Raw genomic sequence first — 15,220 nt, 5'->3', positions numbered from 1 at the left:
AGAACCTGTTAATCAAGCAGCAGTGACTTATCCAAATACAGAATGCAGAGTAAGATAGTGGTGTTGTGTGCTGCAAGCTTTTTGGTTTTTTGTGTTTTAATGGATTTTTTTTTAGTTTTGGTTTTTGGGGTTTTTTGACAGCTCATTAAAAGCAAAAAGTTAAGTTGTTTCTAAAGTGATACCTTTCTTGTCAAGTCAGCTGTAGAATGTCTTCAAGTATGGTTTTGGTATGAATTGTGTAATACTTAATATTTGAAATCTCTTTACCTTGGCCTTGGTTTGGATACTAAAGCCAACTGGATGATGCCAAAGAAAGTAGCTAAAATATTTTTAATACTTAGTCAGGAGAATTTGGAACATAGATTGTCAACTTCTGAGTTCTGGTTATCTTATTAAGACCATAATTTGTGGATACTGTGGAAATAATTGTTGATATTGTGGAAATCTTAGTTTTTATTGGAAAAGATTTGATGTACTGTTGGTAGTGTTTTAGATGTCTTCCATTTTTTGTTCAGGTTCTTCTAATTTTTTTTCCACTCTGTATTTCTATAGTAATGGCGGTCACATTCTTCAGTTTCTATGTACAATGTTTAAGTCTCTAAAAGCATCTAACTGAAGTATAATATCAGTCTACAGATTAAACTATGAAAGTGAGTGTTGTCAGTTGTAAATATGAAGTACTGATACTAGTCATCTAAAAACTAGATCTTCAAAATGCATCAATATTTTTTTGCTGTGGTGAACAATGGAAGTGTGTCAGAAAGGGGAGTCTGCTTTGTTAGTTTTGAGGTTTGTTTTTTTTTTCTTAAATTCCATATTCTGATTTTAATTAATGTTCTAGTTCTTAGCACTGTTCTTGACTGTCTGAAGATACAGGCCAAAAAGCATTCCAAAGTTGAAAGTAGGTTTTTCAGTTAAATGTGACTTTTATGCTTTCATCTGGTGTTGTATTAGGTAGTGTATAAAAAGCCAGAATGCTTTTAGTGAAAAATAAATCATAATCACAGAATTTTTTGGGTTGGAAGGGACCTTAAAAATCATCTACTCCCAGCTGCCCTGCCATGTGCAGGGAGACCTTCCACTAGACCTGGTTGCTCAGAGACCCATCCAGCATGACCTCAAAAACTTCTATGGGTGAGGCATTCAGAATTTGATCATCTGACAGTGCAGTGCCTCACCACTCTCACAATGGAGGATATTTTCCTAATATTTAATACAAACCTACTGGTTTTCAGCTTGAATCCATTACTTTTCATTCTATAACTACGTAACCTTGTAAAAAGTTTCTTTTTAGATCTTTTGTAGATTTCTTTTAAATAAGCGCTGGAAGGTCCGCTAAGGTATCTACAGAGCTTTTTCTTTTCCAGGACAATCCCAGTTCTCTCAGCATTTTCTCTTGGGAGAGGTGCTCCATCTCTCTAATCATCTTGGTGTTGCCCACCTTCAGGCTTACTCCAACAGGTCCATGTCCTTTTTGTGCTGAAGACCCCAGAGCACTGCAGGTGGCATCTCACCAGAACAGAGCAGAAGGGCAGAATCGCTTTCCCCAGTGTGCTGGCCACACTGCTTTGAATGCAGCCCAGGGTAGAATTTGTTTTCTGAGCTGTAAGTGCACATTTCTGACTCATGTCCAGCCCCAATCCACCTGCACCCCCAAGACCTTCTCAGCAGGTCTGTTCACAATCTGTTCATCTCCCAGCCCGTATCAATCCTGGGGGTTGTGCCTACATGCAACTTCAGTGTTGCATGCAGGTAGAAGTTTCAGGCTTGCATAAAACATAAAAATATGCATGGGTAAGGTTATTAAAGTGATGTTTGCAAATTCTGCTAGGACAGATGAGTCTAACAGGTTTATTTTTCTGGTTAAGCAGAAAAATTGCAATGCAGATACAAGGCAAAAATTTCAAATTGTGCCACAGCCCTAAGAAGAATCTGGTAATTTCTAGCGCAGTAGTCCAGCTTTATGTGAATGTTCATTGCCAATTGTTCTTAGTTGTTCTTGGAAGACTTGTTGGTTTTCAGTAAATATAAACAGTAAGTATCAAAGATAATAATAGATTATTAATAATTATGAATTATTAATTAATAATTAATACCTGCAGAATTTGTGAAAACAAGCAGCTGGAGTGAGGAGAGGCTACCAGTGATGGCAGTGAGGAAGCTTTGAAATTATGTGTTGTTTGGGGGGATTTTTTTGTTGTTGTAGTCAGTCAGTACATACACAAGTGTCCAGTGTTCACTTGATTCATGTAGTAAGGCACTAGTGATAGAACCTGAGTAAAAGGTAGCAAGACAATGTTTACAAATATATAGAAAATGTTGATTCACTAGTTCCATTGTTCTCTCCTTATCTTCTTTAGTACTGCTAGTGTATCCTTTTTAAAATTCCCATTATATTTAACATAAAGTCTGCGCTCCCCTTTCCATTCCTCCCCCATCTTAGAGGGTTGTTTTTTGTTTTTTTTAAACTCTACTGTAGGTGTAGCTGACAGTATGGTACTAACTATACAGTATTAAAAAGCTGCCTGATTTTCATTTGAATGTCAGTTTTTATCACATCACCACAGAGTAATTCACAACATTGTATAAATGTATGTATGTTATATAAATACCTTTTATGTTTCTTTGGTACTTTGGGAAAAGAAAATAAACCATGCCTTTTGTTGTATTTTGAGCTGTGTTTGTTACAAATGATTAAAACTGTATATAGGAGTTGCCAGCTCTTACTTCTTTCGTGGACAAATATCAGTCATTTGAGATCTTGGGAAATTAGATGGCTGGGTACAAAGATTTTTTTTTTTTTTTAATACATTTTAAAAACATTTAGCTCAACTAATAGAGGTACTCTGTTATAAGTAACATGTATTTTTGTAATACAGGAAAAATGTTTTTCTCTTCTAGATGAAGTTTCAGAAAATGCTTTCAAGTAAACTTCCATATTCTGTCCACAGATTTTATCAATTATATGGCTGTGGATATGGGAGATAGTTGTTAAAGTATCCTGTATATCTATTCTGTCATTTTGTGCAATCTCAAGCATTATCTTTCATTTCACAGTAATGTAAAGAAATGTTATGGTAAAAAAAACCCAGACAAAACCATATCTGTCTTGTTATCCCCTCCTAAAGAAAAACCCCAGCCAAACAACCCAAAAGATGCCATGTTACTTCTCGCTTTGTGTCCAACATGTTGCAGTTTCCATAAAGTCATTTTGAAAAGATGTTGCATTCAAATCTTTTGTTTCTTTCAAAAATGTGTTTAAACTCATTAACATAAATGCTTGCTGACTTCAGTCAATGCACTGAAAATTTCCCTCACTGGTCCTACCATCAAGCACCTTGGAATTATAAAGAATCCTAAAATGTTGTGCAGATTTTTGTTTTTCTTAACCTCAGTATTGTTTCATGATTATGATTAGGAACTATTTTTTTTTTCCTTTCCCCTGGCAGTTTAGGTAGTGTTTATTTGTGAATATCTCTCCTACATGAGAGCCAAGATGTTTCTTGAAGTCTGTCTACTGACCTATGTGATAATAGGAATAAGAAAGGGTTTCAGTAGATGATGTTTTGAGACTTCAGTTGAGATATATACGAACAGTAATTTCTCCTGAATTTTGTCAGCATAAGAACTGTTTTGTCTATTTAATGTTAACTAACATATAAAACCCTATACAACAAAACACAAAAGATAGTAAAGGAAGAGGGTAAATGAGAAAAGTGGATAGAATGTGGTTTGGACACAAGGATTTGTGGATGACACTTATCTAACTGGTTTCTAGGCATCTAATTTGAGCAAAAGAAAGTATTCATGCTTTGGCTGGTTCTCTCTTGCCCTTGTTATATTTAAATGCATAAAACCTTGTCCGAAAGGGTAGAAATATCTGCTTGCTCTCAGTTCTTCAGGGAAGGAACCCTGGTATGAACTGTGGCTCTGTGTAATGATATTTAAGAGGTGTGTGTGTGAAGGTCACGTTCCTTACACAGGGCAATAATTAGAGAAACAACAGGATGCCATTCTCTTGCGTTTCTTGTTTGATGTTCATGAGAAATTGGGAAAATGGAGGCCGTGTGTTTTAATTTATTTAATTTACAGTAGTTGAACTTACTGAGATGATATTAGAGTGTTTTGGCATGTTATCAAAAGAGGGCAGGAATAAAGATTGTTTGGAATTCTCACCATAATAAGTTTAAATTCCATTCTCTAGTCTTACTAAAATGCTTTATTTTCCTGGGATTTTGACTAGAGAATCTGAATAAACGCCATGCTAAGTAGCAATGAAAAAATTGTAGTCCCATGCTAGTATAGAATTACACATTAGTGTAGGTTGACTTAAATTTCCTGGGCCAAAGCAGTTTCAGAGGAGTTATTCCACTCATAAATCTGTGTTTACTGAGATATCAGGTTTTATTTTAAAATTAGTTGAATTAATAACATTTAACACTAACAACTAGTTATCTAGTGTTTCACACACTTTACTAACACACTTGTGTGTGTTAATGGTGGTATATTGAACTGGACATTTAAGTTAATGCATGTGGTTTCTTACTATTCAGTAAGATTTTTTGCATCCATGCCTCTGCATGTTCCTGGAGGTTTCTGACAAGGCAAGACGTTCGTAGAAACATAGATTTTGTTTTCTCTGGCTCAGGGAAAATGTTCTCGGAAATTATTTTGCCAACTTGTTGTTTTGTGTGTTCAAACCTATTTAAGTCACTGTCAGCCATACGTCAAGCTCCAAGACTCTGTTACATAAAACACAGTGTTGTACAAGTGCAGCTCTTGGATTTTGGGTTAGAATGTCCCTGTGTTTTTGGTGATATCCTTGAAATTATAGGAGTTGGAAGTCAGAGTTCACCTCTTGACGTACAGATTTTGTAGATACACCAAACAAAGAATTCTATTTAAAACACTGCTACTGGGGAAATCAAAGTGACTGTGTATTTGTCATACAAATGGAATATATAAGTCTGAATTTTGAAATCTTACAAGTTACTGTAAATTCCCACAAGCTGGCGGTGTGGTATATATGGTGTTCAGAGTAAGCAACATGGGGTATATAACCAGATAACAGAAAATTCTTGTTTTGAATTGGTTGTAAACTTGATTTTTACTTTAGTAAAAGGTGTTGGTTAAGAAAAGCTTCATTGTAATGGGTAGTTTGAAATTAACTGGAATTAATTTGTTCCAATGTTCATGAGTTTGTTTTTTGAGAAATGTCTTTTGGGTATTTGAACTTCAAGTATATTTTAATTTAGTTTTCTAAATCTGTACTGTACTACCAGAGACAATCAGTGGAGCTGTTGCATAGGTGGCATGTGTCCTTTCTTGTATTGCAGGTCATGCTAATACAAGGATAAAAGGAAAAGTCAGATGGTGTATTTCACCATTTTTAAAGTTAGAAATACTGACTGTAGTGCTGATGAGTGCATCATACAACTACTGCTGTCATGATTAATCAATCCTGAAATACCAAGCTACAGCTGGCAAAAAATATGAACAGTTACATAAGTCTAGACCTTTTAATAATTGAAGCGGTTGGGAGGGCATGTTCTTCAACTTTTTAGGGGGTTGACTTATTATGTTGGGCTAATTTTGGATCACAAAGACTATTTTTCATTAGAAATATAAGTTTAATTCTACAGTAATTTTCTTTAGAAGTGCCCCATAGACTCTTGCAAGTATTTTGTTTTAAAATATACAAATTTGGATTTTGTAGAAGGAAAGTGAGGCAGATATAGAGGCGTTCCCTCCAGAACTGATCCAGTGTCACCTCTATAAGAGAGCATGATTGGTGGTAATAAACAGATAGCAGAGCAAAACCTGTATTGGATTTAGTTTTGTGTTAAACTTGTGTGTTTGGTTGACAACCCCTTTCTCTCCGCCGTAGATTCTCAAACGAGTTCTTCAGGAAATGCTCTGTTACAAGATTCCATCAAAATTCCTTAAAGGGTTCTACATACAGCTCTTCCTTGAGAAACTTAGACAACAAGCTGCATTGAAGTCATAAAGAATTAGATACTTGATTTCTGCAAGATTTAAATTCTGGAATGTTCTTGGTGGTTTTGCTAGCTTTCTTAGTAAGTGAACTTCCTTTTTTCCTCCCCAAGTAATATTTCTATTGGGCAACTAATATTACAGTGTATTTCAAAGTAGATGGAACAGTATAAAGCTATAGATTCATTTCTTAAGTGTTTTCTTTTGGCTTTTGATGGTTGTTTTTGGAAATTTTTTTAGAAGCATTGTGCCTGCCCTTGAAAAGTATTCCCTAATGTTTGTCAGTTCTGTGTGTGATCCTGCTCTGTATCCGTGACTGCTAATATGTGACATGGATTCTGAACTGCCTTGGAGTTGTGAAAGATTTGGAGTATGTGAAACAAACTCTGGATCACAGGCCCAGCAGGGCTGCCTCTTGCTGGTTTTTGGTTTATTTTGATTTTCTTTTTACCAGTGGTGTTAGGAAGCTGCAGTGCTGCAGCTGTGCGTTAACCACTTCCTGCCTGTCAAAGAAACCACTCCTTTGCTCACAAACACACACCCATCCCACTTGTGCAGTTTGGTGCAGTGTGGTAAAGAGGGAGGTGCTTTGCTGTGTAAATGTTTTACCTCCTGCTGAGCTGTCACTCACTGGCTGACTTGAGTGAGCACTGCAGCCATCTTAGTCTTATTTTCAGTACAGCTGAGACGGAGCAGTTTCAGAATGGCTAAAAAACTGCTCTTCAGTGTAGCAGTTCAGTTTGTGCAAATGAGCAGAGCTGTTATCTCTCAGCATCACATGCTCTGCTGAGAAGCAATTTAAAACCTTGTTTAGGCATAGTTAACTAATTCTAAGCAATATAAAATACGTCGAAATGCTGTTGTCTTTTTTATTTTTTGGTCAATTTTGGTGGGTTTGGAGTTTTTTTATTTATTGCTTGTGGTTTGGTTGTTGAAGCTTAGTTTTGGGGATTTTTGTTTGGGGTTTTTTTTTTTGTTCATTGGATTTTTTTGTTTTGTGCTATTTTTTTCTCTTCGCTTTCTCACTGAATTAATTCACAGACCTCTATCTTGTCTCAGTTACAGGACAGATTAGGTGGAACAGGACAGATCAAATATCATATGTGTCTTGCTAATAAGATTACTTTCTTTTGCCTTACCTTCTTAGCAGCCCAGAAGTGCTCTCATTCTGTGCTGTCCCTTTTGCAAATGCTTGCCTTACACTTTAACTGAAAATTTAAATAAACTCTTTACAAACTTCATTAAATTTTTATAACCAAGTGATTAGAGTTGATTATCATGTTTTCAATGTGTAACTTTTCTGATGGTAGGTGATTGCAATGCCTATATACGAAAAACAGTGATTATATAATATGTTAACTGTTTGCAGGTAGAACTTATTTGCTATTCAAGAATAACATTACAAATTTTATGGAATTATTACAGATTAGAAGTTTTGAGGTCTATCGTGGTTTCTTTTGTGTAACTTAATTGAAATACTGAGTTTTAAAATGCTATAGTGGTTTTACACGGTCTTGTGTATTCCGCTCTGTGGTGCTGGTTGGTGACCTAGCTGTCATCCTTAAAACACATTCAAAGGTGTACTGTTTGTGTCCAGGGAGATGAAGGTAGGAGAAAAGTAATGCTCAACTTTTTTCCACTGGGGAGTTGGACAACGGAAGAGAAGAAAGAAGGTGTTTTTCTTCATGAGTTTCTATATAATTGTCTTGTTCTGTGTCTTGAACCTAGTTCAGATCTTCATGAGTTCTTAGGTGCACATAAGTTAAACCAAGTGTAAGTAAACAGGAAGCTTCTTGAAGTTCTCCAGAAAAATATCAGGAATAGCAGATGAGCTGAGTAACTCATCAGTGTGTAGCTCATAGTATTTTCCTGACTGAAGCTGAACTTAGTGCTAGGCATGTGAAAGTCAGTCTAAATGCTGACAAGTTTGGTCCTTCCTCAGAATTTCTGCACATTAATTTGGTGCTTTCAGTATAACCTGTAACAAAGCACTTGATGGTTAAATTAGTTTTAAATATCTGTTCTACTATATTATCATACACAGTTAATGGCAACAGTGTTTATAAGACACAAAGTATTCTGTGCAGACATTGCATGTCAGATTCTCAAGAGATGTAGTTTCTCCATTTTTATTTTAGTCATCTGATAAAAAGAAATAAAGTCAGTAAAATACAGAATTTTTAAGGTGAGATGAACTGTTGACTTCAATTAACAGTAAATTTCTAAGTAATTGGTCATAGAATTTTTCTGTTTTAGGGTAAGAGATAAGAGTAATGCAAATATATGGTTAGAGGTGGTGATGAAAAGCAGGTGGTTAGTTTTATTACTTTTATTGCTAGAGGAACTTTTAGTGACCTTGATTTACAGCAGATTTTAGTTCACAGTGGCTTTTTCTGATTGGGTACGATAGTTAAGATCCTGGGAATATTTAGGTACTTTAAAATACCTGAAAATTCAAACCACAAATTCTAATTAAACACATTTATCTTGATAAAATGGGAAGTTTTGCCATACATTCGCCTTGTCTGATGAACGTAGATTAATAATGTAGTGCAACGATAATCTTTCTGGTTTTCTGCAAGATATTCTGATTTATCCTTACCTTAGTCTTATAAATGTTTATTGAGGTTTTTGTGTTTTTTAGTCAGATATTGTTCATTAGGTCCAGATATTAGTAACTTACATTGTTCACAAGAAGCAGAAACATTTTATTTTTATAAGATCACCAAACTTCTACTTTATTATCTCTGAAGGGGATGAAATTTTATGTCTAAAATACAGTTTACCATACACATCCTGTGATGGTTTGTTGGTTTTTTTGAGGTTGGGTTTTTGATTGGTTGTTGTTCTTTTAAAGAAAACAGCAGGCATATAAATATTGTCCAGTGCTATGTTTTGTTGATTTAAGATTTCTCTGTTAATCTCTGCTTTAATGGAAGCATGAAAAGTAGAGTATTTTGGACAATCCCTGTAAGGAGTGCTTTTTTGTATGTATTACATTTGAATAAAATACTGTATTTTCAGACCATGTTTTTTATTTAGTCCTTTTAGTGACTTTTTGTTGCCCATTTTTGTTTTTCTGTGAGCTGAGTAAGTTCACTCCCATTTTACAGAAAAGGTACAGAGCGATTGCCAGAGCTCAGAGAAAATCTCGTCTGTGTGTCTCCCGTTCCCTTTGGTTTTGGTTTCCTTTGCTTTTTAACGGGCCATTTTGAACACAGATCCATTTTTGGAAGTGCTATACAAAATGACTGACCCAGCAGGGAGTGTTTTGTTGTATGAACTGAATGGGTAGTGTGGTTTGGTTTGGGAGTTTTTCAGTTGGTTTTCTTTTTTCTTTCATAAAGTAGGTGTTGGAATGCTAAAAATATGGTGGGTTTTGAAACCTGTTTTGCATATGGGATATATTCCCACTTTCAGAAATCCAAGTACATTGTAATGGCTTACTGGTAGCTGAAAGCATAATCTCTTCTCTCTTCACTCCCAAGGTGCCAATAATTTGAATTGCAATAATCAAAAAGAAAATTAAAACCACCATTTTATATGCAAAGGAATAGGGTACTTGAGTCGATGCTAAAACACTCCCCTTTCCTCCATCACTTTTATTAAATACATAAATTGGATGTTCATGCTCTGAATTAGAAATAGATGCATGTAATGAAGTAATAACTTCCACTGAATTGATTGCTATACAGTTTCAATGCAAGATGCATTGCCAAACTGCAGTCAGTATTATTGTGTCTGTATGTTCCAGAAAAACTAGCATTATACTCCTGATAAGTAAACTTGAAGGATAGATTGTCAGGAGGTAAATAACTTTCTAATAGGGTAGTAGTTTCAAATTTACATGATTTTTCCAAGAGAAATACAATTTCTAAAAAAAAAAAACAGTAGTTATTCTGAAAAAGTGCATAGATTCCTTTTTTTTTTGTTATTTTGCCTTGCAAATGCTGTACTTTAGAAGAATTTTCTTGTAATGACTTTATTTTTTCATTTATGCACCAACTATTTGGATGGTACTTCATAACTAAATTGTAGTTGCTCAGAACCATTTTAACATGGCTTGATTAGTTTTTATGTTCCTCTTAAAATTCAGAATTGTCTCAATTTGCACAGCTCTGTCTTCTATTCTGGTAGAAATTTTGGGAGCAAACAATTTCAGGCAGGATTTGAAATGGACTGGAACAGACTGCTGAATGAATGCAGTACTGTTTAATGTATGGAAATCACTTTAAAACAGCTGACTTGTTTGGTTATTTAGGTGGAAATAAATGGTTACCAAGTTCTTAGAACTGTCTGGAATCTTAAATACTTAATCATGTTATGACTGTTATTAAACAGTTGAATTGGACCTTTATTTTTTAGCTGTAGGACTTAATAGGTTTCTTTTAGCCTCTGCTGTCTTTGAAGGAACTAAGAGTAAGCTGAATTTTTTACTGTCTTCCATTATCTTGATTTTCAGGTTGAAATCAGTCAGCTGTTTAGTAAACAACAGAATTCTTCATGTAAATTTATGTGAGCAAAATGTGCGAGTTTTGAAGTTGATGAGAATATTCATACTGAGGATTTTGCATTTCTAGAAGAAAGGAAGTGCAACATACTAGACTGTTGCAGCCTGGAACTTAACCCGGTTTATACAATTTCTCACCACTTTTCTACAATAGAAAAGTGGGTAGAAGTATTTTCAGTCTTCCCTCCCCCCTTTCCTGCCCTTCCTGTTCTTTTTACTGATACAGACTTCTGCTGTAAAATACCTTCAAATAAACCACAGCAGCTAAGATAATGAATTGATAGACAGTTTACTGCTTCAGAAATGTACATTATTTTCTGTGTCTTTCAGACAATAATGTGAGAAAAATTTGGGAACTACTAAAATTTTAGTTGACTCTTAAGTGAATAGCAATATGATCTGTTATGTTTTGGAGAAGAAAAGTAGGGGAGAGGGTTATTTTGGAGTTGTGTCAGAAGGCTCAGGGCCTTTCATTTTCATTTGCCCTGTGGAGGGTGTTTCTTGTTTAAGGTTTGCTGTTTTGGTTTGGGTTTTTTAGGTCAAGGTTACTAGCGACAGATTTCGTCATGGTTAGATTATGGGGGTTTTTCCCTTTTATTTTAGACAAATTTTTGACAATTAAATGCTTTAAAGTTGTCTGGATTTGGTAAATAATTTTGCGTGAGTTTTCTTCTCTACCTATTTTGAGAGAACGGAACCAGTATTTTAAGATGTCTTTGATTAGTACGTGTTGAACCCATACAGTTAATTGTTGTTATTTTGAACAGCTAGTCTTACTACTTCTGACTGCAACATTTGCTCTTTAAAGTCACTTCTTATGGGGGAGGAGAAAGTCGTTCGCATGTTGGAGGAAGAGAACTAGCTCTGAGAATAATACAATAGCTTTTAGGTGTTTCCACCGACACGGGCAAAACATGGAAAAGGCAGGCAGACATTTTGTCTTTTTCTGTAGCAGCAGTCACCGGAGAATTATGATTGAGTACATTATGGTTTGTTGTCTCAGACTCTCCTATTAAAAACATACTAAACAAACTACAAAACAAACCATGTTCCCCTCCCTCCCCCCCCTCCGCTCATGAAAAAAAAAAAAAAAAAAAAAAAAGCCCAAAATGTAACCAGAAAAAAATCCCACCCAAATCCCGTACTTCGGAGGCTGCTGAAGGGTCCCTCTACTTTATTTGGGGTCAGTTGCCAGCCCTGTACGTGGCAGGCAGAGGCTGCCGCCTCTCAGGGGTTCAGCCCTAAACAAGGCAGCCCCGCTGCCCTATGTAACCGAGTTGGTGCGTTTCTAACTCCTAAACCAATGGCTCCTCCTCTCTGTGAAAACGTTTTGTGTTTTAAACTGTGCTTTGTCATAGGCAGTGGTGTGAGAGGGAGGAAGGCGCGGGGAGGAAAACACAGCCAGGGGCTGCGGGTGGCTCTGCCGGAACATTCTGGAAGCGGGGTGGTGCTTCCCGCAGACTGCAGATGCAGAGCTCGCCCGCAGGGGCTGCCGGCAAGTTCTGGCATGGACTTCCCGTAGCGGACTGGAGCTTGGAACGTAAAATGCTCCAAGGCTTTTATTTTTGCAGTCTGTGTTTTACTGTGTCAAGAAGCATAGTGTTATTCAGGTATTAGTGCATAACGCTATAGAGCTGGGGGAGGGTAGGGACGTGGCTATATTTGGGAAATTTAAAGGGTTTTTATTTTTTTTTAAAGCAGCACTGCTGCCTTTTCTTTTTAAGCTCAGAAGCTGTTAATCCGATGATTCATTCTGCAAATGACAACAGAATCACTGAAAAATACATTCTGCGTGCACTTAGATGTCCTAGCAGACATAAGTCAGTCTGAAAGCAAGGCAAGTCAAAAGATACAGGTAACACAAAAGGGATGTTAGTGATTGTCGCTTTAATGTGACAGGCATTCTGGAAAAATAATTAGCTTTCCCTTACAAATCACTCTAGGGTTTTGTATGCAAGAAAAGGTGAGGATAAACTGTAACAACAAATGAGTAATTTGCATTGCTAAATATTTTCAGACAAAAAATATCTTTGACATTACAGATGAGCATATTGTGTTATGCTCAAATAACCTAGAACCAGCCGTACATGAGCAAATTATGCTTGCAGCAGAAAATGGGACATATAATTCAAGTGTATAGCCTTGACACTGTTGGCATTGTAAAGAAGAACAACTCAATGCCATTTCTCCTCTACCATTCTCCAGGGAACTGGAACAGGCCAGGGTGTAAAGCAGGCTCTTCTGGTGCTGAGATGCTCTGCCATGTTCAAATCAATAAGCATCCCTGTCTCCATTACTTTGCTTTTTTACTAAATGGTGCCAGGCTGCAACTATGGCTGCCTATTCCTAAACATGTAGCCAGCCAAACTTGATTTTAAGGTTTCACGAATTTGTGTTTATAGCTGTTTGCGTTGGTTCTTTCATGCCCTGAGAGTTCTTGCGAAGCAGCAGGTGAAGGGGGAAGAGTTATTGGCAAATGAGTCATCCTTTGCACACGCGCGCACACACACACGCACACTCTCTCTTAAAGCCTGGCTTCTTTTTATTTTCTCCCAAAAAAGTACAGTGACTTTCAGAATAAACGTATTTCAAATGTAATTTATTTATTTAACTGGTCTTTGACTGGAAGGAAAAAGATCAGAATTTTAAAATTAGGTATTAAAAGTCAAAAATCCAAGCTTCTGCCACTACCTGTCACTGTACCTTAGAGGTACTTGAAAAGGTAGTTCTGGTTGAGAGGTTTTCTTTTCTTCCCCCCTCCTACACTTCCATAATTAAGAAAAGTTAAATGTGAAATAGGCACAACAAATTAAATGGTCAGACATGTTACTTGTCAGTATTAGGTTAAAAGTGAATTTGTCTTACTTGGAACTAATATTTATTTCTTGTTGGAAATATGCAAAATACTGGCAATACTAGGTTAAGAATATCTGGTTGCTGAGCATAGTGCAGTTTTTCTGGTGTTATTACTTTTACTAGACGATGACTACGAACAGTGTGTATAGCATCCTACTTGAAACAGGCTGCAAGGTGAACTTTATTTTGCAGACACTATTGTCAATTTTCGTTTCTCTGACCAATGAGAGCAGCATTTGACTTTTGACACGGATCTGGATTATTAGTAAGCAAAGATCTAGAAAGGTATATTCTAGAACCCATGGGGAGGGGCAAGGCTTTGCTCAGCAATTTCCTGCTGCAATTTAGCCTTATCAGGCCCCTTTATGTAAATTTTTACTGGCGCCAGCTAGCTGTAACTGCAGTCTGGCTCTGCATCGGCAGCAGCTAACATGTGTCATGGACTTCTCCTTCACACGGGCTGCAGGAGCACTCTGGATTCTGGACAGAAAAAGCAGCAGTGATGAAAGTGAAAAGATGTACAAAGGAATCTAGGTATAACTAGATTGCTAGTAAGTGAAAATACTGAAATTTCAGCTTTCTTGGGGTTTTTTTCCAGTGTGTTGTGCTGTAATAAATCTATGCTTGTTGGTACTACTGTGTGGTATGTGGGAGGTACTTCACTGCACATAGTTGCTGCAGCACTGATAGTTGGCAGCACGGAAGGCAGTACAAAGAGTACAAGTGGAGGCAGTTGCAACAGTTTCCTTAGAGGCATGCTCAGTGAGTTGCAGGGGCACTCAGACACATTCAGTTAGTATGTGGAAATGTAGGAATTCCAGCAGTCTTTAAGGAACAGATGTAGGCTACTAGCTGAGAGGTATAACAGCATAGATGAGGCTGGCTAAATACCAGTACTCATGCTGCTATGTAAACAAAACAAGATCTTAGTATCAAGATGGCCGACCTGGAAGTCTACTTGTAGCTCATAATACTTATGCAAATGAGCTGCACATCAGTGGCTTACTCAGAGGAGGAAGCTCATTTTGCACGTGCCATCTTCTCACCAGGTAAGAGAATCAACTCATTTTCTGCATTCTTGTTCTACAGGACTTTGAAGTTAATTTTTCATTTAGGTCCCCACCTCCCCACCCAACTCCCCCCCCCCCCCCACTTTGGCACAATGCCAGGAATTAAATTAAAATTGAATGTAAGTGGCATTTTCTGGGAAACCCAAAAGTCATTTGTTCTGTTGTAATTATATTTGGCTTGCTGTTTTTAGGGGGATTGTTACCTAGAAATTACTGTAGACAGTTTACCTTAGTAAAACAAAGTAGTTAAAAAATATTCGAAATTCGAGTATGTAGTTTTTGTTGCTAATGTTACTGCTTTAGTTTGATTCAAACCTCTACTGTTTTGCTAGTGTGTTATTTTTGTTTTTATAGTGACATCAGTTGATGCACATGGAGGCTTAGCAATAGTGAGAGTGAATAGTGAGGAAAAGGTGCAGAGTTGACAAAGTTGAATCCACCAATTGTGTTTTGGCTTCATGGTGTTATGAAGGATCTTTGCTATCCTGGTCGCAGTTTGAATTTTCTTCTTGTTGAGATTACAAAGCTGTTAAAGCAATTAGACACTGAACTGTTGTCTGTGTATTTTTTAGTATATATACTTTCTTAAATGCCTATATGTGCATTTTAAAAAGCTGGTTTTGTAAGAAGGGAACTAGATCAAAATATGGTGTTTCTATGATCTCTCCCCCAAGAAGACAATAACCTTGCCTTTGAGCAGGAAATCTTAACAGAATTTAAGTACTGCTAATAGCATAGTATGCTCTATCGTGGTTATGCATGTAGTACATGAAATGGCTGCATAGGGCAG

General features: G+C 36.6%; 1 protein-coding gene across 35 annotated transcripts in view; it reads left to right on the top strand.

The window, feature by feature from the left end:
- Positions 1–15,220, top strand: part of ATF7IP (activating transcription factor 7 interacting protein) — an 80,823-nt gene that overhangs the window by 3,584 nt on the left and 62,019 nt on the right. For 3 of the 35 annotated variants that reach the window (XM_086887621.1, XM_086887608.1, XM_086887580.1), the window contains exon 1: positions 13,847–14,409. The exons of 27 other annotated variants lie outside the window; for them this stretch is intronic. The gene's annotated coding sequence lies outside the window, so the exon portion shown is untranslated. Of the gene's footprint in view, positions 1–13,846; positions 14,410–15,220 lie in introns of those variants that run through there. 5 more of the 35 variants (XM_086887624.1, XM_086887612.1, XM_023934083.2 and 2 more) reach the window with 2 other exon arrangements.

Source organism: Cyanistes caeruleus, chromosome 4, assembly GCF_971803275.1.
Source record: "Cyanistes caeruleus chromosome 4, bCyaCae1.hap1.1, whole genome shotgun sequence".
Taxonomy (NCBI): Eukaryota; Metazoa; Chordata; class Aves; order Passeriformes; family Paridae; genus Cyanistes; species Cyanistes caeruleus.
This window is presented reverse-complemented; position numbering and strand designations above follow the sequence as displayed.